This window comes from Thermobia domestica, chromosome 10 (assembly GCF_964235325.1).
Source record: "Thermobia domestica chromosome 10, izTheDome1.hap1.1, whole genome shotgun sequence".
Classification (NCBI taxonomy): domain Eukaryota; kingdom Metazoa; phylum Arthropoda; class Insecta; order Zygentoma; family Lepismatidae; genus Thermobia; species Thermobia domestica.
In genome coordinates, this window is record NC_137463.1 from 115,684,682 (window position 1) to 115,706,690 (window position 22,009).

General features: G+C 36.3%; 16 non-coding genes across 16 annotated transcripts; all 16 read right to left on the reverse strand.

Moving 5' to 3' along the window:
- Positions 1–359: 359 nt before the first annotated feature.
- Positions 360–431, reverse strand: TRNAE-UUC (transfer RNA glutamic acid (anticodon UUC)). Its single transcript has one exon. It is a non-coding gene; the product is annotated as a tRNA-Glu (tRNA).
- Positions 432–885: 454 nt separating this feature from the next.
- On the reverse strand, positions 886–957 carry TRNAD-GUC (transfer RNA aspartic acid (anticodon GUC)). The gene has a single exon. It is a non-coding gene; the product is annotated as a tRNA-Asp (tRNA).
- Positions 958–3,120: 2,163 nt separating this feature from the next.
- Positions 3,121–3,192, reverse strand: TRNAE-UUC (transfer RNA glutamic acid (anticodon UUC)). The gene has a single exon. It is a non-coding gene; the product is annotated as a tRNA-Glu (tRNA).
- Positions 3,193–3,646: 454 nt separating this feature from the next.
- TRNAD-GUC (transfer RNA aspartic acid (anticodon GUC)) lies at positions 3,647–3,718 on the reverse strand. Its single transcript has one exon. It is a non-coding gene; the product is annotated as a tRNA-Asp (tRNA).
- Positions 3,719–5,881: 2,163 nt separating this feature from the next.
- On the reverse strand, positions 5,882–5,953 carry TRNAE-UUC (transfer RNA glutamic acid (anticodon UUC)). Its single transcript has one exon. It is a non-coding gene; the product is annotated as a tRNA-Glu (tRNA).
- A 454-nt stretch (positions 5,954–6,407) lies between these two features.
- TRNAD-GUC (transfer RNA aspartic acid (anticodon GUC)) lies at positions 6,408–6,479 on the reverse strand. The gene has a single exon. It is a non-coding gene; the product is annotated as a tRNA-Asp (tRNA).
- A 2,163-nt stretch (positions 6,480–8,642) lies between these two features.
- On the reverse strand, positions 8,643–8,714 carry TRNAE-UUC (transfer RNA glutamic acid (anticodon UUC)). The gene has a single exon. It is a non-coding gene; the product is annotated as a tRNA-Glu (tRNA).
- Positions 8,715–9,169: 455 nt separating this feature from the next.
- Positions 9,170–9,241, reverse strand: TRNAD-GUC (transfer RNA aspartic acid (anticodon GUC)). The gene has a single exon. It is a non-coding gene; the product is annotated as a tRNA-Asp (tRNA).
- Positions 9,242–11,404: 2,163 nt separating this feature from the next.
- TRNAE-UUC (transfer RNA glutamic acid (anticodon UUC)) lies at positions 11,405–11,476 on the reverse strand. Its single transcript has one exon. It is a non-coding gene; the product is annotated as a tRNA-Glu (tRNA).
- A 454-nt stretch (positions 11,477–11,930) lies between these two features.
- TRNAD-GUC (transfer RNA aspartic acid (anticodon GUC)) lies at positions 11,931–12,002 on the reverse strand. Its single transcript has one exon. It is a non-coding gene; the product is annotated as a tRNA-Asp (tRNA).
- Positions 12,003–14,165: 2,163 nt separating this feature from the next.
- Positions 14,166–14,237, reverse strand: TRNAE-UUC (transfer RNA glutamic acid (anticodon UUC)). The gene has a single exon. It is a non-coding gene; the product is annotated as a tRNA-Glu (tRNA).
- Positions 14,238–14,692: 455 nt separating this feature from the next.
- Positions 14,693–14,764, reverse strand: TRNAD-GUC (transfer RNA aspartic acid (anticodon GUC)). Its single transcript has one exon. It is a non-coding gene; the product is annotated as a tRNA-Asp (tRNA).
- Positions 14,765–16,927: 2,163 nt separating this feature from the next.
- TRNAE-UUC (transfer RNA glutamic acid (anticodon UUC)) lies at positions 16,928–16,999 on the reverse strand. Its single transcript has one exon. It is a non-coding gene; the product is annotated as a tRNA-Glu (tRNA).
- Positions 17,000–17,453: 454 nt separating this feature from the next.
- On the reverse strand, positions 17,454–17,525 carry TRNAD-GUC (transfer RNA aspartic acid (anticodon GUC)). Its single transcript has one exon. It is a non-coding gene; the product is annotated as a tRNA-Asp (tRNA).
- Positions 17,526–19,688: 2,163 nt separating this feature from the next.
- On the reverse strand, positions 19,689–19,760 carry TRNAE-UUC (transfer RNA glutamic acid (anticodon UUC)). Its single transcript has one exon. It is a non-coding gene; the product is annotated as a tRNA-Glu (tRNA).
- Positions 19,761–20,215: 455 nt separating this feature from the next.
- Positions 20,216–20,287, reverse strand: TRNAD-GUC (transfer RNA aspartic acid (anticodon GUC)). The gene has a single exon. It is a non-coding gene; the product is annotated as a tRNA-Asp (tRNA).
- Between the last annotated feature and the right edge of the window lie 1,722 nt (positions 20,288–22,009).

The window sequence follows — 22,009 nt, forward strand, 5'->3', positions numbered from 1 at the left end:
TCAAAGTGATGTGATAAAATTAATGTCATGTATTTGTCAATGCGTGATGTTTCAAGAGTTTGGTTGTCTTAAACGAAGCAAAATTCTTGCAATCATTTCTTCTGAGTAAACGGCCTACATAGTAAATATTGAGCTTGTATGATAGTCAAGGATCGGTTGTGGTTAACTGTTTATATTAAGTGTAGGTCCTTTGTTTGCAAAGGTTGGTGTTTCAAAATTCAATACCAACGTGAATTATATACAAAGTGTTTTACAGTTTATTTTGCGTCAAGTTACTGCTGGTGTGGCATGTCGTAGAAAGCAGATTAAGTTGTCCGATATTTTCTTGTAGGGAACGAAATAAGTGTAGTATAAAAAGGTTCCCATGCCGGGAATCGAACCCGGGCCTCCTGGGTGAAAGCCAGGTATCCTAGCCACTAGACCACATGGGATTGCTCTTTTTCTTTTTTCCGTCGTCCAAGGTGTAGGCTACTTCTTGCATTTCATGAGAGTCCAGTTCAATTATTAACCCAGGTAAATATAGATCATAATATTCCATATACAAAGTTAACATTGTGATTAGCATCCTTAATATTGTGTTCAACTTGTAGCTGATTTGTTTGTTCCTTTGTGAATTTTGCTGATAATTGTAAGAGATATTGCTATATTATTTTGATGCACGCAACTTGATTTTCTGGTTTGTTTTCAACAAAATCTGAAACACCGTAGTGCGTAAATTTCATTACGTTCCAGAAATACGAGTGGAGGTGTGCGAAATTAGATTACAACTGTGGGGAATTATCAGTCACTGCTGCAAATCTAGTAGCTCTCAGTCAAATGGTGGATTTTAGTCAGCAAGTATTTGCTGAACATAGGTTCGTTTCATAAATCAACAAAATTTCTTTTCTCCCCGGCGGGGAATCGAACCCCGGTCTCCCGCGTGACAGGCGGGGATACTAACCACTATACTACCGAGGACCACACATCGTTCAGCAAAATATTTACTTAACAAATTATTCATTTCTGGCCTTCACTTTCGGTTTGTTGTTTCATCGTATTCTTTCCTCATTTCAACGAGCATCAATATAGAGTGCAGCAGGGAGATATTTTAAATCGTTACGTTGTACGATATATAAAGCTGAACTAAAAATTTGTCATAAAATCCAGCGATCCTTTCAGCATAGCCAATCGTCTATCATCTTACTATTTCGAAGATTCTCCATTTTGAAAGAGTGGTCCTTATCCGTTTGGGGTCACAGTTTCTGCACCTTTCAACTTTTCATTCATTACCTTTCTAAATTCAAATAAATGATTAATTTCGTGTTCTATTTTCACAGTTCGGTTGCTCTTGTAACTGACTTTTTTCCACAAAACCAATCAATATTTCCTATTTCATCATATGGTTGGCAAGTACGCGAACGGAGCCTTCCGAATACGATGGTCAGCTGAGTCACGATATCAGCTGTGGCCACCAGGCGGCAGTACAAGAGATCCATGTGTTCTTCTGTAAGCCCAAATAGAACTGATTCTTATTTGTGTGGTGTTCTTCAGTGAGTAAAGACATATGAGGGAATAGTGTTGTGGAAGATTGAATTAGTGAAGACGAGCGAAATTTATCATTAGTGAGGAAGTCGAACGGAATCGCCGTATGTAAAGTACAGTAACAAACCCGTCAAGACAGAACTGGCCAGTATAACAAACCCACTTTTATTCTTCATCTTATGATAAGATCCCTCAGTTGTTTGTGGTTTCTCGTATACTGTAAATAGACTTTGCTTAGAATATTATTTCATATAAACATTTCTCTCATTATAATGTTCGTTTTAGTTTGCTAATCCTTGCGATTGTATTTAACGAAATACAACCGTAATTACCTTTCACTGTTGAGAAACGTTTCTCCTTCCTATTCGCAATAATACAACGTTTACCTTTCCTTTACTCTTATAAGTCGAGGCTAAGCTCAAATTAGACAAATGGGCTGCGTTTTCAGGGTTTCAGAACAAGAACAAAGTAAGCAAGAAAAGACACCGTAATAGTAGTTGAAGAAAGTGAATCAACAATATTGTTGTGACAGAATATTAGTCAACTTGAATAGTAATTAATGTTTTGAGCACTAAAGTCATAAAGTTGTGTAGCGCTAAAAAGATTAGAAATAGAGACAAAGAGGAAATATTTTTTCCATGAAGGGTGAGAAAAAGGCAATGCCGTTTCGCAGCTTTCCTTTCATCACCGCATTTTATGATCTGGAAATTAAAAGTTCGTAGTGTTTTGTAAGCGAAATTTTATCAGTTAATCACGAAGAATTGGAAACAAGTTTTGAGAGAAATATTTAAAGCGATAAGTTGAGGGATGTATGTAAGTGTCGTAATCAACAACACTTAACGGTAAGTGAATATCATATAGAAAGTAAGTCTTAGTTATTAAGAAAAAATCATTCTCGAATAGTATGGTAGATTTTAAGTTGTTTGAATTTAGCGATCGTTTCACTAGCAAAGCAATATGTGACATGAACCTCCAGGTCAAGCCAGTGAGAACCAAACCCATTTTCCCACGCTAACGGCACATAGGCCTAGTAAGGAGAAAGCTCGCTAATAATATAATGTTGTCTCCTGATTGAAATATATATGTTTAACAATCTAACTGGTTTTGTCCTTCAAAACATGAATAGAATTGCAACAATTATGTCCATGAAATAGAATCTCTGAGCTTTCATATTGCTCAAATGAAGATGGCGTATTGGTTATGCGGGAGAAACAATGAGTATTTAGAAAATGTAATTGTTTGAAAGTGATGTGATAAAATTAATGTCATGTATTTGTCAATGCGTGATGTTTCAAGAGTTTGGTTGTCTTAAACGAAGCAAAATTCTTGCAATCATTTCTTCTGAGTAAACGGCCTACATAGTAAATATTGAGCTTGTATGATAGTCAAGGATCGGTTGTGGTTAACTGTTTATATTAAGTGTAGGTCCTTTGTTTGCAAAGGTTGGTGTTTCAAAATTCAATACCAACGTGAATTATATACAAAGTGTTTTACAGTTTATTTTGCGTCAAGTTACTGCTGGTGTGGCATGTCGTAGAAAGCAGATTAAGTTGTCCGATATTTTCTTGTAGGGAACGAAATAAGTGTAGTATAAAAAGGTTCCCATGCCGGGAATCGAACCCGGGCCTCCTGGGTGAAAGCCAGGTATCCTAGCCACTAGACCACATGGGATTGCTCTTTTTCTTTTTTCCGTCGTCCAAGGTGTAGGCTACTTCTTGCATTTCATGAAAGTCCAGTTCAATTATTAACCCAGGTAAATATAGATCATAATATTCCATATACAAAGTTAACATTGTGATTAGCATCCTTAATATTGTGTTCAACTTGTAGCTGATTTGTTTGTTCCTTTGTGAATTTTGCTGATAATTGTAAGAGATATTGCTATATTATTTTGATGCACGCAACTTGATTTTCTGGTTTGTTTTCAACAAAATCTGAAACACCGTTGTGCGTAAATTTCATTACGTTCCAGAAATACGAGTGGAGGTGTGCGAAATTAGATTCCAACTGTGGGGAATTATCAGTCACTGCTGCAAATCTAGTAGCTCTCAGTCATATGGTGGATTTTAGTCAGCAAGTATTTGCTGAACATAGATTCGTTTCATAAATCAACAAAATTTCTTTTCTCCCCGGCGGGGAATCGAACCCCGGTCTCCCGCGTGACAGGCGGGGATACTAACCACTATACTACCGAGGACCACACATCGTTCGGCAAAATATTTAGTTAACAAATTATTCATTTCTGGCCTTCACTTTCGGTTTGTTGTTTCATCGTATTCTTTCCTCATTTCAACGAGCATCAATATAGAGTGCAGCAGGGAGATATTTTAAATCGTTACGTTGTACGATATATAAAGCTGAACTAAAAATTTGTCATAAAATCCAGCGATCCTTTCAGCATAGCCAATCGTCTATCATCTTACTATTTCGAAGATTCTCCATTTTGAAAGAGTGGTCCTTATCCGTTTGGGGTCACAGTTTCTGCACCTTTCAACTTTCCATTCATTACCTTTCTAAATTCAAATAAATGATTAATTTCGTGTTCTATTTTCACAGTTCGGTTGCTCTTGTAACTGACTTTTTTCCACAAAACCAATCAATATTTCCTATTTCATCATATGGTTGGCAAGTACGCGAACGGAGCCTTCCGAATACGATGGTCAGCTGAGTCACGATATCAGCTGTGGCCACCAGGCGGCAGTACAAGAGATCCATGTGTTCTTCTGTAAGCCCAAATAGAACTGATTCTTATTTGTGTGGTGTTCTTCAGTGAGTAAAGACATATGAGGGAATAGTGTTGTGGAAGATTGAATTAGTGAAGACGAGCGAAATTTATCATTAGTGAGGAAGTCGAACGGAATCGCCGTATGTAAAGTACAGTAACAAACCCGTCAAGACAGAACTGGCCAGTATAACAAACCCACTTTTATTCTTCATCTTATGATAAGATCCCTCAGTTGTTTGTGGTTTCTCGTATACTGTAAATAGACTTTGCTTAGAATATTATTTCATATAAACATTTCTCTCATTATAATGTTCGTTTTAGTTTGCTAATCCTTGCGATTGTATTTAACGAAATACAACCGTAATTACCTTTCACTGTTGAGAAACGTTTCTCCTTCCTATTCGCAATAATACAACGTTTACCTTTCCTTTACTCTTATAAGTCGAGGCTAAGCTCAAATTAGACAAATGGGCTGCGTTTTCAGGGTTTCAGAACAAGAACAAAGTAAGCAAGAAAAGACACCGTAATAGTAGTTGAAGAAAGTGAATCAACAATATTGTTGTGACAGAATATTAGTCAACTTTAATAGTAATTAATGTTTTGAGCACTAAAGTCATAAAGTTGTGTAGCGCTAAAAAGATTAGAAATAGAGACAAAGAGGAAATATTTTTTCCATGAAGGGTGAGAAAAAGGCAATGCCGTTTCGCAGCTTTCCTTTCATCACCGCATTTTATGATCTGGAAATTAAAAGTTCGTAGTGTTTTGTAAGCGAAATTTTATCAGTTAATCACGAAGAATTGGAAACAAGTTTTGAGAGAAATATTTAAAGCGATAAGTTGAGGGATGTATGTAAGTGTCGTAATCAACAACACTTAACGGTAAGTGAATATCATATAGAAAGTAAGTCTTAGTTATTAAGAAAAAATCATTCTCGAATAGTATGGTAGATTTTAAGTTGTTTGAATTTAGCGATCGTTTCACTAGCAAAGCAATATGTGACATGAACCTCCAGGTCAAGCCAGTGAGAACCAAACCCATTTTCCCACGCTAACGGCACATAGGCCTAGTAAGGAGAAAGCTCGCTAATAATATAATGTTGTCTCCTGATTGAAATATATATGTTTAACAATCTAACTGGTTTTGTCCTTCAAAACATGAATAGAATTGCAACAATTATGTCCATGAAATAGAATCTCTGAGCTTTCATATTGCTCAAATGAAGATGGCGTATTGGTTATGCGGGAGAAACAATGAGTATTTAGAAAATGTAATTGTTTGAAAGTGATGTGATAAAATTAATGTCATGTATTTGTCAATGCGTGATGTTTCAAGAGTTTGGTTGTCTTAAACGAAGCAAAATTCTTGCAATCATTTCTTCTGAGTAAACGGCCTACATAGTAAATATTGAGCTTGTATGATAGTCAAGGATCGGTTGTGGTTAACTGTTTATATTAAGTGTAGGTCCTTTGTTTGCAAAGGTTGGTGTTTCAAAATTCAATACCAACGTGAATTATATGCAAAGTGTTTTACAGTTTATCTTGCGTCAAGTTACTGCTGGTGTGGCATGTCGTAGAAAGCAGATTAAGTTGTCCGATATTTTCTTGTAGGGAACGAAATAAGTGTAGTATAAAAGGGTTCCCATGCCGGGAATCGAACCCGGGCCTCCTGGGTGAAAGCCAGGTATCCTAGCCACTAGACCACATGGGATTGCTCTTTTTCTTTTTTCCGTCGTCCAAGGTGTAGGCTACTTCTTGCATTTCATGAGAGTCCAGTTCAATTATTAACCCAGGTAAATATAGATCATAATATTCCATATACAAAGTTAACATTGTGATTAGCATCCTTAATATTGTGTTCAACTTGTAGCTGATTTGTTTGTTCCTTTGTGAATTTTGCTGATAATTGTAAGAGATATTGCTATATTATTTTGATGCACGCAACTTGATTTTCTGGTTTGTTTTCAACAAAATCTGAAACACCGTAGTGCGTAAATTTCATTACGTTCCAGAAATACGAGTGGAGGTGTGCGAAATTAGATTCCAACTGTGGGGAATTATCACACAAATCTGCAAATCTAGTAGCTCTCAGTCATATGGTGGATTTTAGTCAGCAAGTATTTGCTGAACATAGATTCGTTTCATAAATCAACAAAATTTCTTTTCTCCCCGGCGGGGAATCGAACCCCGGTCTCCCGCGTGACAGGCGGGGATACTAACCACTATACTACCGAGGACCACACATCGTTCGGCAAAATATTTAGTTAACAAATTATTCATTTCTGGCCTTCACTTTCGGTTTGTTGTTTCATCGTATTCTTTCCTCATTTCAACGAGCATCAATATAGAGTGCAGCAGGGAGATATTTTAAATCGTTACGTTGTACGATATATAAAGCTGAACTAAAAATTTGTCATAAAATCCAGCGATCCTTTCAGCATAGCCAATCGTCTATCATCTTACTATTTCGAAGATTCTCCATTTTGAAAGAGTGGTCCTTATCCGTTTGGGGTCACAGTTTCTGCACCTTTCAACTTTCCATTCATTACCTTTCTAAATTCAAATAAATGATTAATTTCGTGTTCTATTTTCACAGTTCGGTTGCTCTTGTAACTGACTTTTTTCCACAAAACCAATCAATATTTCCTATTTCATCATATGGTTGGCAAGTACGCGAACGGAGCCTTCCGAATACGATGGTCAGCTGAGTCACGATATCAGCTGTGGCCACCAGGCGGCAGTACAAGAGATCCATGTGTTCTTCTGTAAGCCCAAATAGAACTGATTCTTATTTGTGTGGTGTTCTTCAGTGAGTAAAGACATATGAGGGAATAGTGTTGTGGAAGATTGAATTAGTGAAGACGAGCGAAATTTATCATTAGTGAGGAAGTCGAACGGAATCGCCGTATGTAAAGTACAGTAACAAACCCGTCAAGACAGAACTGGCCAGTATAACAAACCCACTTTTATTCTTCATCTTATGATAAGATCCCTCAGTTGTTTGTGGTTTCTCGTATACTGTAAATAGACTTTGCTTAGAATATTATTTCATATAAACATTTCTCTCATTATAATGTTCGTTTTAGTTTGCTAATCCTTGCGATTGTATTTAACGAAATACAACCGTAATTACCTTTCACTGTTGAGAAACGTTTCTCCTTCCTATTCGCAATAATACAACGTTTACCTTTCCTTTACTCTTATAAGTCGAGGCTAAGCTCAAATTAGACAAATGGGCTGCGTTTTCAGGGTTTCAGAACAAGAACAAAGTAAGCAAGAAAAGACACCGTAATAGTAGTTGAAGAAAGTGAATCAACAATATTGTTGTGACAGAATATTAGTCAACTTTAATAGTAATTAATGTTTTGAGCACTAAAGTCATAAAGTTGTGTAGCGCTAAAAAGATTAGAAATAGAGACAAAGAGGAAATATTTTTTCCATGAAGGGTGAGAAAAAGGCAATGCCGTTTCGCAGCTTTCCTTTCATCACCGCATTTTATGATCTGGAAATTAAAAGTTCGTAGTGTTTTGTAAGCGAAATTTTATCAGTTAATCACGAAGAATTGGAAACAAGTTTTGAGAGAAATATTTAAAGCGATAAGTTGAGGGATGTATGTAAGTGTCGTAATCAACAACACTTAACGGTAAGTGAATATCATATAGAAAGTAAGTCTTAGTTATTAAGAAAAAATCATTCTCGAATAGTATGGTAGATTTTAAGTTGTTTGAATTTAGCGATCGTTTCACTAGCAAAGCAATATGTGACATGAACCTCCAGGTCAAGCCAGTGAGAACCAAACCCATTTTCCCACGCTAACGGCACATAGGCCTAGTAAGGAGAAAGCTCGCTAATAATATAATGTTGTCTCCTGATTGAAATATATATGTTTAACAATCTAACTGGTTTTGTCCTTCAAAACATGAATAGAATTGCAACAATTATGTCCATGAAATAGAATCTCTGAGCTTTCATATTGCTCAAATGAAGATAGCGTATTGGTTATGCGGGAGAAACAATGAGTATTTAGAAAATGTAATTGTTTGAAAGTGATGTGATAAAATTAATGTCATGTATTTGTCAATGCGTGATGTTTCAAGAGTTTGGTTGTCTTAAACGAAGCAAAATTCTTGCAATCATTTCTTCTGAGTAAACGGCCTACATAGTAAATATTGAGCTTGTATGATAGACAAGGATCGGTTGTGGTTAACTGTTTATATTAAGTGTAGGTCCTTTGTTTGCAAAGGTTGGTGTTTCAAAATTCAATACCAACGTGAATTATATACAAAGTGTTTTACAGTTTATTTTGCGTCAAGTTACTGCTGGTGTGGCATGTCGTAGAAAGCAGATTAAGTTGTCCGATATTTTCTTGTAGGGAATGAAATAAGTGTAGTATAAAAAGGTTCCCATGCCGGGAATCGAACCCGGGCCTCCTGGGTGAAAGCCAGGTATCCTAGCCACTAGACCACATGGGATTGCTCTTTTTCTTTTTTCCGTCGTCCAAGGTGTAGGCTACTTCTTGCATTTAATGAGAGTCCAGTTCAATTATTAACCCAGGTAAATATAGATCATAATATTCCATATACAAAGTTAACATTGTGATTAGCATCCTTAATATTGTGTTCAACTTGTAGCTGATTTGTTTGTTCCTTTGTGAATTTTGCTGATAATTGTAAGAGATATTGCTATATTATTTTGATGCATGCAACTTGATTTTCTGGTTTGTTTTCAACAAAATCTGAAACACCGTAGTGCGTAAATTTCATTACGTTCCAGAAATACGAGTGGAGGTGTGCGAAATTAGATTCCAACTGTGGGAAAGTTATCAGTCACTGCTGCAAATCTAGTAGCTCTCAGTCATATGGTGGATTTTAGTCAGCAAGTATTTGCTGAACATAGGTTCGTTTCATAAATCAACAAAATTTCTTTTCTCCCCGACGGGGAATCGAACCCCGGTCTCCCGCGTGACAGGCGGGGATACTAACCACTATACTACCGAGGACCACACATCGTTTGGCAAAATATTTAGTTAACAAATTATTCATTTCTGGCCTTCACTTTCGGTTTGTTGTTTCATCGTATTCTTTCCTCATTTCAACGAGCATCAATATAGAGTGCAGCAGGGAGATATTTTAAATCGTTACGTTGTACGATATATAAAGCTGAACTAAAAATTTGTCATAAAATCCAGCGATCCTTTCAGCATAGCCAATCGTCTATCATCTTACTATTTCGAAGATTCTCCATTTTGAAAGAGTGGTCCTTATCCGTTTGGGGTCACAGTTTCTGCACCTTTCAACTTTCCATTCATTACCTTTCTAAATTCAAATAAATGATTAATTTCGTGTTCTATTTTCACAGTTCGGTTGCTCTTGTAACTGACTTTTTTCCACAAAACCAATCAATATTTCCTATTTCATCATATGGTTGGCAAGTACGCGAACGGAGCCTTCCGAATACGATGGTCAGCTGAGTCACGATATCAGCTGTGGCCACCAGGCGGCAGTACAAGAGATCCATGTGTTCTTCTGTAAGCCCAAATAGAACTGATTCTTATTTGTGTGGTGTTCTTCAGTGAGTAAAGACATATGAGGGAATAGTGTTGTGGAAGATTGAATTAGTGAAGACGAGCGAAATTTATCATTAGTGAGGAAGTCGAACGGAATCGCCGTGTGTAAAGTACAGTAACAAACCCGTCAAGACAGAACTGGCCAGTATAACAAACCCACTTTTATTCTTCATCTTATGATAAGATCCCTCAGTTGTTTGTGGTTTCTCGTATACTGTAAATAGACTTTGCTTAGAATATTATTTCATATAAACATTTCTCTCATTATAATGTTCGTTTTAGTTTGCTAATCCTTGCGATTGTATTTAACGAAATACAACCGTAATTACCTTTCACTGTTGAGAAACGTTTCTCCTTCCTATTCGCAATAATACAACGTTTACCTTTCCTTTACTCTTATAAGTCGAGGCTAAGCTCAAATTAGACAAATGGGCTGCGTTTTCAGGGTTTCAGAACAAGAACAAAGTAAGCAAGAAAAGACACCGTAATAGTAGTTGAAGAAAGTGAATCAACAATATTGTTGTGACAGAATATTAGTCAACTTTAATAGTAATTAATGTTTTGAGCACTAAAGTCATAAAGTTGTGTAGCGCTAAAAAGATTAGAAATAGAGACAAAGAGGAAATATTTTTTCCATGAAGGGTGAGAAAAAGGCAATGCCGTTTCGCAGCTTTCCTTTCATCACCGCATTTTATGATCTGGAAATTAAAAGTTCGTAGTGTTTTGTAAGCGAAATTTTATCAGTTAATCACGAAGAATTGGAAACAAGTTTTGAGAGAAATATTTAAAGCGATAAGTTGAGGGATGTATGTAAGTGTCGTAATCAACAACACTTAACGGTAAGTGAATATCATATAGAAAGTAAGTCTTAGTTATTAAGAAAAAATCATTCTCGAATAGTATGGTAGATTTTAAGTTGTTTGAATTTAGCGATCGTTTCACTAGCAAAGCAATATGTGACATGAACCTCCAGGTCAAGCCAGTGAGAACCAAACCCATTTTCCCACGCTAACGGCACATAGGCCTAGTAAGGAGAAAGCTCGCTAATAATATAATGTTGTCTCCTGATTGAAATATATATGTTTAACAATCTAACTGGTTTTGTCCTTCAAAACATGAATAGAATTGCAACAATTATGTCCATGAAATAGAATCTCTGAGCTTTCATATTGCTCAAATGAAGATGGCGTATTGGTTATGCGGGAGAAACAATGAGTATTTAGAAAATGTAATTGTTTGAAAGTGATGTGATAAAATTAATGTCATGTATTTGTCAATGCGTGATGTTTCAAGAGTTTGGTTGTCTTAAACGAAGCAAAATTCTTGCAATCATTTCTTCTGAGTAAACGGCCTACATAGTAAATATTGAGCTTGTATGATAGTCAAGGATCGGTTGTGGTTAACTGTTTATATTAAGTGTAGGTCCTTTGTTTGCAAAGGTTGGTGTTTCAAAATTCAATACCAACGTGAATTATATACAAAGTGTTTTACAGTTTATTTTGCGTCAAGTTACTGCTGGTGTGGCATGTCGTAGAAAGCAGATTAAGTTGTCCGATATTTTCTTGTAGGGAACGAAATAAGTGTAGTATAAAAAGGTTCCCATGCCGGGAATCGAACCCGGGCCTCCTGGGTGAAAGCCAGGTATCCTAGCCACTAGACCACATGGGATTGCTCTTTTTCTTTTTTCCGTCGTCCAAGGTGTAGGCTACTTCTTGCATTTCATGAGAGTCCAGTTCAATTATTAACCCAGGTAAATATAGATCATAATATTCCATATACAAAGTTAACATTGTGATTAGCATCCTTAATATTGTGTTCAACTTGTAGCTGATTTGTTTGTTCCTTTGTGAATTTTGCTGATAATTGTAAGAGATATTGCTATATTATTTTGATGCATGCAACTTGATTTTCTGGTTTGTTTTCAACAAAATCTGAAACACCGTAGTGCGTAAATTTCATTACGTTCCAGAAATACGAGTGGAGGTGTGCGAAATTAGATTCCAACTGTGGGGAATTATCAGTCACTGCTGCAAATCTAGTAGCTCTCAGTCATATGGTGGATTTTAGTCAGCAAGTATTTGCTGAACATAGGTTCGTTTCATAAATCAACAAAATTTCTATTCTCCCCGACGGGGAATCGAACCCCGGTCTCCCGCGTGACAGGCGGGGATACTAACCACTATACTACCGAGGACCACACATCGTTTGGCAAAATATTTAGTTAACAAATTATTCATTTCTGGCCTTCACTTTCGGTTTGTTGTTTCATCGTATTCTTTCCTCATTTCAACGAGCATCAATATAGAGTGCAGCAGGGAGATATTTTAAATCGTTACGTTGTACGATATATAAAGCTGAACTAAAAATTTGTCATAAAATCCAGCGATCCTTTCAGCATAGCCAATCGTCTATCATCTTACTATTTCGAAGATTCTCCATTTTGAAAGAGTGGTCCTTATCCGTTTGGGGTCACAGTTTCTGCACCTTTCAACTTTCCATTCATTACCTTTCTAAATTCAAATAAATGATTAATTTCGTGTTCTATTTTCACAGTTCGGTTGCTCTTGTAACTGACTTTTTTCCACAAAACCAATCAATATTTCCTATTTCATCATATGGTTGGCAAGTACGCGAACGGAGCCTTCCGAATACGATGGTCAGCTGAGTCACGATATCAGCTGTGGCCACCAGGCGGCAGTACAAGAGATCCATGTGTTCTTCTGTAAGCCCAAATAGAACTGATTCTTATTTGTGTGGTGTTCTTCAGTGAGTAAAGACATATGAGGGAATAGTGTTGTGGAAGATTGAATTAGTGAAGACGAGCGAAATTTATCATTAGTGAGGAAGTCGAACGGAATCGCCGTATGTAAAGTACAGTAACAAACCCGTCAAGACAGAACTGGCCAGTATAACAAACCCACTTTTATTCTTCATCTTATGATAAGATCCCTCAGTTGTTTGTGGTTTCTCGTATACTGTAAATAGACTTTGCTTAGAATATTATTTCATATAAACATTTCTCTCATTATAATGTTCGTTTTAGTTTGCTAATCCTTGCGATTGTATTTAACGAAATACAACCGTAATTACCTTTCACTGTTGAGAAACGTTTCTCCTTCCTATTCGCAATAATACAACGTTTACCTTTCCTTTACTCTTATAAGTCGAGGCTAAGCTCAAATTAGACAAATGGGCTGCGTTTTCAGGGTTTCAGAACAAGAACAAAGTAAGCAAGAAAAGACACCGTAATAGTAGTTGAAGAAAGTGAATCAACAATATTGTTGTGACAGAATATTAGTCAACTTTAATAGTAATTAATGTTTTGAGCACTAAAGTCATAAAGTTGTGTAGCGCTAAAAAGATTAGAAATAGAGACAAAGAGGAAATATTTTTTCCATGAAGGGTGAGAAAAAGGCAATGCCGTTTCGCAGCTTTCCTTTCATCACCGCATTTTATGATCTGGAAATTAAAAGTTCGTAGTGTTTTGTAAGCGAAATTTTATCAGTTAATCACGAAGAATTGGAAACAAGTTTTGAGAGAAATATTTAAAGCGATAAGTTGAGGGATGTATGTAAGTGTCGTAATCAACAACACTTAACGGTAAGTGAATATCATATAGAAAGTAAGTCTTAGTTATTAAGAAAAAATCATTCTCGAATAGTATGGTAGATTTTAAGTTGTTTGAATTTAGCGATCGTTTCACTAGCAAAGCAATATGTGACATGAACCTCCAGGTCAAGCCAGTGAGAACCAAACCCATTTTCCCACGCTAACGGCACATAGGCCTAGTAAGGAGAAAGCTCGCTAATAATATAATGTTGTCTCCTGATTGAAATATATATGTTTAACAATCTAACTGGTTTTGTCCTTCAAAACATGAATAGAATTGCAACAATTATGTCCATGAAATAGAATCTCTGAGCTTTCATATTGCTCAAATGAAGATGGCGTATTGGTTATGCGGGAGAAACAATGAGTATTTAGAAAATGTAATTGTTTGAAAGTGATGTGATAAAATTAATGTCATGTATTTGTCAATGCGTGATGTTTCAAGAGTTTGGTTGTCTTAAACGAAGCAAAATTCTTGCAATCATTTCTTCTGAGTAAACGGCCTACATAGTAAATATTGAGCTTGTATGATAGTCAAGGATCGGTTGTGGTTAACTGTTTATATTAAGTGTAGGTCCTTTGTTTGCAAAGGTTGGTGTTTCAAAATTCAATACCAACGTGAATTATATACAAAGTGTTTTACAGTTTATTTTGCGTCAAGTTACTGCTGGTGTGGCATGTCGTAGAAAGCAGATTAAGTTGTCCGATATTTTCTTGTAGGGAACGAAATAAGTGTAGTATAAAAAGGTTCCCATGCCGGGAATCGAACCCGGGCCTCCTGGGTGAAAGCCAGGTATCCTAGCCACTAGACCACATGGGATTGCTCTTTTTCTTTTTTCCGTCGTCCAAGGTGTAGGCTACTTCTTGCATTTCATGAGAGTCCAGTTCAATTATTAACCCAGGTAAATATAGATCATAATATTCCATATACAAAGTTAACATTGTGATTAGCATCCTTAATATTGTGTTCAACTTGTAGCTGATTTGTTTGTTCCTTTGTGAATTTTGCTGATAATTGTAAGAGATATTGCTATATTATTTTGATGCATGCAACTTGATTTTCTGGTTTGTTTTCAACAAAATCTGAAACACCGTAGTGCGTAAATTTCATTACGTTCCAGAAATACGAGTGGAGGTGTGCGAAATTAGATTCCAACTGTGGGAAAGTTATCAGTCACTGCTGCAAATCTAGTAGCTCTCAGTCATATGGTGGATTTTAGTCAGCAAGTATTTGCTGAACATAGGTTCGTTTCATAAATCAACAAAATTTCTTTTCTCCCCGACGGGGAATCGAACCCCGGTCTCCCGCGTGACAGGCGGGGATACTAACCACTATACTACCGAGGACCACACATCGTTTGGCAAAATATTTAGTTAACAAATTATTCATTTCTGGCCTTCACTTTCGGTTTGTTGTTTCATCGTATTCTTTCCTCATTTCAACGAGCATCAATATAGAGTGCAGCAGGGAGATATTTTAAATCGTTACGTTGTACGATATATAAAGCTGAACTAAAAATTTGTCATAAAATCCAGCGATCCTTTCAGCATAGCCAATCGTCTATCATCTTACTATTTCGAAGATTCTCCATTTTGAAAGAGTGGTCCTTATCCGTTTGGGGTCACAGTTTCTGCACCTTTCAACTTTCCATTCATTACCTTTCTAAATTCAAATAAATGATTAATTTCGTGTTCTATTTTCACAGTTCGGTTGCTCTTGTAACTGACTTTTTTCCACAAAACCAATCAATATTTCCTATTTCATCATATGGTTGGCAAGTACGCGAACGGAGCCTTCCGAATACGATGGTCAGCTGAGTCACGATATCAGCTGTGGCCACCAGGCGGCAGTACAAGAGATCCATGTGTTCTTCTGTAAGCCCAAATAGAACTGATTCTTATTTGTGTGGTGTTCTTCAGTGAGTAAAGACATATGAGGGAATAGTGTTGTGGAAGATTGAATTAGTGAAGACGAGCGAAATTTATCATTAGTGAGGAAGTCGAACGGAATCGCCGTATGTAAAGTACAGTAACAAACCCGTCAAGACAGAACTGGCCAGTATAACAAACCCACTTTTATTCTTCATCTTATGATAAGATCCCTCAGTTGTTTGTGGTTTCTCGTATACTGTAAATAGACTTTGCTTAGAATATTATTTCATATAAACATTTCTCTCATTATAATGTTCGTTTTAGTTTGCTAATCCTTGCGATTGTATTTAACGAAATACAACCGTAATTACCTTTCACTGTTGAGAAACGTTTCTCCTTCCTATTCGCAATAATACAACGTTTACCTTTCCTTTACTCTTATAAGTCGAGGCTAAGCTCAAATTAGACAAATGGGCTGCGTTTTCAGGGTTTCAGAACAAGAACAAAGTAAGCAAGAAAAGACACCGTAATAGTAGTTGAAGAAAGTGAATCAACAATATTGTTGTGACAGAATATTAGTCAACTTTAATAGTAATTAATGTTTTGAGCACTAAAGTCATAAAGTTGTGTAGCGCTAAAAAGATTAGAAATAGAGACAAAGAGGAAATATTTTTTCCATGAAGGGTGAGAAAAAGGCAATGCCGTTTCGCAGCTTTCCTTTCATCACCGCATTTTATGATCTGGAAATTAAAAGTTCGTAGTGTTTTGTAAGCGAAATTTTATCAGTTAATCACGAAGAATTGGAAACAAGTTTTGAGAGAAATATTTAAAGCGATAAGTTGAGGGATGTATGTAAGTGTCGTAATCAACAACACTTAACGGTAAGTGAATATCATATAGAAAGTAAGTCTTAGTTATTAAGAAAAAATCATTCTCGAATAGTATGGTAGATTTTAAGTTGTTTGAATTTAGCGATCGTTTCACTAGCAAAGCAATATGTGACATGAACCTCCAGGTCAAGCCAGTGAGAACCAAACCCATTTTCCCACGCTAACGGCACATAGGCCTAGTAAGGAGAAAGCTCGCTAATAATATAATGTTGTCTCCTGATTGAAATATATATGTTTAACAATCTAACTGGTTTTGTCCTTCAAAACATGAATAGAATTGCAACAATTATGTCCATGAAATAGAATCTCTGAGCTTTCATATTGCTCAAATGAAGATGGCGTATTGGTTATGCGGGAGAAACAATGAGTATTTAGAAAATGTAATTGTTTGAAAGTGATGTGATAAAATTAATGTCATGTATTTGTCAATGCGTGATGTTTCAAGAGTTTGGTTGTCTTAAACGAAGCAAAATTCTTGCAATCATTTCTTCTGAGTAAACGGCCTACATAGTAAATATTGAGCTTGTATGATAGTCAAGGATCGGTTGTGGTTAACTGTTTATATTAAGTGTAGGTCCTTTGTTTGCAAAGGTTGGTGTTTCAAAATTCAATACCAACGTGAATTATATACAAAGTGTTTTACAGTTTATTTTGCGTCAAGTTACTGCTGGTGTGGCATGTCGTAGAAAGCAGATTAAGTTGTACGATATTTTCTTGTAGGGAACGAAATAAGTGTAGTATAAAAAGGTTCCCATGCCGGGAATCGAACCCCGGCCTCCTGGGTGAAAGCCAGGTATCCTAGCCACTAGACCACATGGGATTGCTCTTTTTCTTTTTTCCGTCGTCCAAGGTGTAGGCTACTTCTTGCATTTCATGAGAGTCCAGTTCAATTATTAACCCAGGTAAATATAGATCATAATATTCCATATACAAAGTTAACATTGTGATTAGCATCCTTAATATTGTGTTCAACTTGTAGCTGATTTGTTTGTTCCTTTGTGAATTTTGCTGATAATTGTAAGAGATATTGCTATATTATTTTGATGCATGCAACTTGATTTTCTGGTTTGTTTTCAACAAAATCTGAAACACCGTAGTGCGTAAATTTCATTACGTTCCAGAAATACGAGTGGAGGTGTGCGAAATTAGATTCCAACTGTGGGGAATTATCAGTCACTGCTGCAAATCTAGTAGCTCTCAGTCATATGGTGGATTTTAGTCAGCAAGTATTTGCTGAACATAGGTTCGTTTCATAAATCAACAAAATTTCTATTCTCCCCGACGGGGAATCGAACCCCGGTCTCCCGCGTGACAGGCGGGGATACTAACCACTATACTACCGAGGACCACACATCGTTTGGCAAAATATTTAGTTAACAAATTATTCATTTCTGGCCTTCACTTTCGGTTTGTTGTTTCATCGTATTCTTTCCTCATTTCAACGAGCATCAATATAGAGTGCAGCAGGGAGATATTTTAAATCGTTACGTTGTACGATATATAAAGCTGAACTAAAAATTTGTCATAAAATCCAGCGATCCTTTCAGCATAGCCAATCGTCTATCATCTTACTATTTCGTAGATTCTCCATTTTGAAAGAGTGGTCCTTATCCGTTTGGGGTCACAGTTTCTGCACCTTTCAACTTTCCATTCATTACCTTTCTAAATTCAAATAAATGATTAATTTCGTGTTCTATTTTCACAGTTCGGTTGCTCTTGTAACTGACTTTTTTCCACAAAACCAATCAATATTTCCTATTTCATCATATGGTTGGCAAGTACGCGAACGGAGCCTTCCGAATACGATGGTCAGCTGAGTCACGATATCAGCTGTGGCCACCAGGCGGCAGTACAAGAGATCCATGTGTTCTTCTGTAAGCCCAAATAGAACTGATTCTTATTTGTGTGGTGTTCTTCAGTGAGTAAAGACATATGAGGGAATAGTGTTGTGGAAGATTGAATTAGTGAAGACGAGCGAAATTTATCATTAGTGAGGAAGTCGAACGGAATCGCCGTATGTAAAGTACAGTAACAAACCCGTCAAGACAGAACTGGCCAGTATAACAAACCCACTTTTATTCTTCATCTTATGATAAGATCCCTCAGTTGTTTGTGGTTTCTCGTATACTGTAAATAGACTTTGCTTAGAATATTATTTCATATAAACATTTCTCTCATTATAATGTTCGTTTTAGTTTGCTAATCCTTGCGATTGTATTTAACGAAATACAACCGTAATTACCTTTCACTGTTGAGAAACGTTTCTCCTTCCTATTCGCAATAATACAACGTTTACCTTTCCTTTACTCTTATAAGTCGAGGCTAAGCTCAAATTAGACAAATGGGCTGCGTTTTCAGGGTTTCAGAACAAGAACAAAGTAAGCAAGAAAAGACACCGTAATAGTAGTTGAAGAAAGTGAATCAACAATATTGTTGTGACAGAATATTAGTCAACTTTAATAGTAATTAATGTTTTGAGCACTAAAGTCATAAAGTTGTGTAGCGCTAAAAAGATTAGAAATAGAGACAAAGAGGAAATATTTTTTCCATGAAGGGTGAGAAAAAGGCAATGCCGTTTCGCAGCTTTCCTTTCATCACCGCATTTTATGATCTGGAAATTAAAAGTTCGTAGTGTTTTGTAAGCGAAATTTTATCAGTTAATCACGAAGAATTGGAAACAAGTTTTGAGAGAAATATTTAAAGCGATAAGTTGAGGGATGTATGTAAGTGTCGTAATCAACAACACTTAACGGTAAGTGAATATCATATAGAAAGTAAGTCTTAGTTATTAAGAAAAAATCATTCTCGAATAGTATGGTAGATTTTAAGTTGTTTGAATTTAGCGATCGTTTCACTAGCAAAGCAATATGTGACATGAACCTCCAGGTCAAGCCAGTGAGAACCAAACCCATTTTCCCACGCTAACGGCACATAGGCCTAGTAAGGAGAAAGCTCGCTAATAATATAATGTTGTCTCCTGATTGAAATATATATGTTTAACAATCTAACTGGTTTTGTCCTTCAAAACATGAATAGAATTGCAACAATTATGTCCATGAAATAGAATCTCTGAGCTTTCATATTGCTCAAATGAAGATGGCGTATTGGTTATGCGGGAGAAACAATGAGTATTTAGAAAATGTAATTGTTTGAAAGTGATGTGATAAAATTAATGTCATGTATTTGTCAATGCGTGATGTTTCAAGAGTTTGGTTGTCTTAAACGAAGCAAAATTCTTGCAATCATTTCTTCTGAGTAAACGGCCTACATAGTAAATATTGAGCTTGTATGATAGTCAAGGATCGGTTGTGGTTAACTGTTTATATTAAGTGTAGGTCCTTTGTTTGCAAAGGTTGGTGTTTCAAAATTCAATACCAACGTGAATTATATACAAAGTGTTTTACAGTTTATTTTGCGTCAAGTTACTGCTGGTGTGGCATGTCGTAGAAAGCAGATTAAGTTGTCCGATATTTTCTTGTAGGGAATGAAATAAGTGTAGTATAAAAAGGTTCCCATGCCGGGAATCGAACCCGGGCCTCCTGGGTGAAAGCCAGGTATCCTAGCCACTAGACCACATGGGATTGCTCTTTTTCTTTTTTCCGTCGTCCAAGGTGTAGGCTACTTCTTGCATTTCATGAGAGTCCAGTTCAATTATTAACCCAGGTAAATATAGATCATAATATTCCATATACAAAGTTAACATTGTGATTAGCATCCTTAATATTGTGTTCAACTTGTAGCTGATTTGTTTGTTCCTTTGTGAATTTTGCTGATAATTGTAAGAGATATTGCTATATTATTTTGATGCACGCAACTTGATTTTCTGGTTTTGTTTTCAACAAAATCTGAAACACCGTAGTGCGTAAATTTCATTACGTTCCAGAAATACGAGTGGAGGTGTGCGAAATTAGATTCCAACTGTGGGGAATTATCAGTCACTGCTGCAAATCTAGTAGCTCTCAGTCATATGGTGGATTTTAGTCAGCAAGTATTTGCTGAACATAGGTTCGTTTCATAAATCAACAAAATTTCTTTTCTCCCCGGCGGGGAATCGAACCCCGGTCTCCCGCGTGACAGGCGGGGATACTAACCACTATACTACCGAGGACCACACATCGTTCGGCAAAATATTTAGTTAACAAATTATTCATTTCTGGCCTTCACTTTCGGTTTGTTGTTTCATCGTATTCTTTCCTCATTTCAACGAGCATCAATATAGAGTGCAGCAGGGAGATATTTTAAATCGTTACGTTGTACGATATATAAACTGAACTAAAAATTTGTCATAAAATCCAGCGATCCTTTCAGCATAGCCAATCGTCTATCATCTTACTATTTCGAAGATTCTCCATTTTGAAAGAGTGGTCCTTATCCGTTTGGGGTCACAGTTTCTGCACCTTTCAACTTTCCATTCATTACCTTTCTAAATTCAAATAAATGATTAATTTCGTGTTCTATTTTCACAGTTCGGTTGCTCTTGTAACTGACTTTTTTCCACAAAACCAATCAATATTTCCTATTTCATCATATGGTTGGCAAGTACGCGAACGGAGCCTTCCGAATACGATGGTCAGCTGAGTCACGATATCAGCTGTGGCCACCAGGCGGCAGTACAAGAGATCCATGTGTTCTTCTGTAAGCCCAAATAGAACTGATTCTTATTTGTGTGGTGTTCTTCAGTGAGTAAAGACATATGAGGGAATAGTGTTGTGGAAGATTGAATTAGTGAAGACGAGCGAAATTTATCATTAGTGAGGAAGTCGAACGGAATCGCCGTATGTAAAGTACAGTAACAAACCCGTCAAGACAGAACTGGCCAGTATAACAAACCCACTTTTATTCTTCATCTTATGATAAGATCCCTCAGTTGTTTGTGGTTTCTCGTATACTGTAAATAGACTTTGCTTAGAATATTATTTCATATAAACATTTCTCTCATTATAATGTTCGTTTTAGTTTGCTAATCCTTGCGATTGTATTTAACGAAATACAACCGTAATTACCTTTCACTGTTGAGAAACGTTTCTCCTTCCTATTCGCAATAATACAACGTTTACCTTTCCTTTACTCTTATAAGTCGAGGCTAAGCTCAAATTAGACAAATGGGCTGCGTTTTCAGGGTTTCAGAACAAGAACAAAGTAAGCAAGAAAAGACACCGTAATAGTAGTTGAAGAAAGTGAATCAACAATATTGTTGTGACAGAATATTAGTCAACTTTAATAGTAATTAATGTTTTGAGCACTAAAGTCATAAAGTTGTGTAGCGCTAAAAAGATTAGAAATAGAGACAAAGAGGAAATATTTTTTCCATGAAGGGTGAGAAAAAGGCAATGCCGTTTCGCAGCTTTCCTTTCATCACCGCATTTTATGATCTGGAAATTAAAAGTTCGTAGTGTTTTGTAAGCGAAATTTTATCAGTTAATCACGAAGAATTGGAAACAAGTTTTGAGAGAAATATTTAAAGCGATAAGTTGAGGGATGTATGTAAGTGTCGTAATCAACAACACTTAACGGTAAGTGAATATCATATAGAAAGTAAGTCTTAGTTATTAAGAAAAAATCATTCTCGAATAGTATGGTAGATTTTAAGTTGTTTGAATTTAGCGATCGTTTCACTAGCAAAGCAATATGTGACATGAACCTCCAGGTCAAGCCAGTGAGAACCAAACCCATTTTCCCACGCTAACGGCACATAGGCCTAGTAAGGAGAAAGCTCGCTAATAATATAATGTTGTCTCCTGATTGAAATATATATGTTTAACAATCTAACTGGTTTTGTCCTTCAAAACATGAATAGAATTGCAACAATTATGTCCATGAAATAGAATCT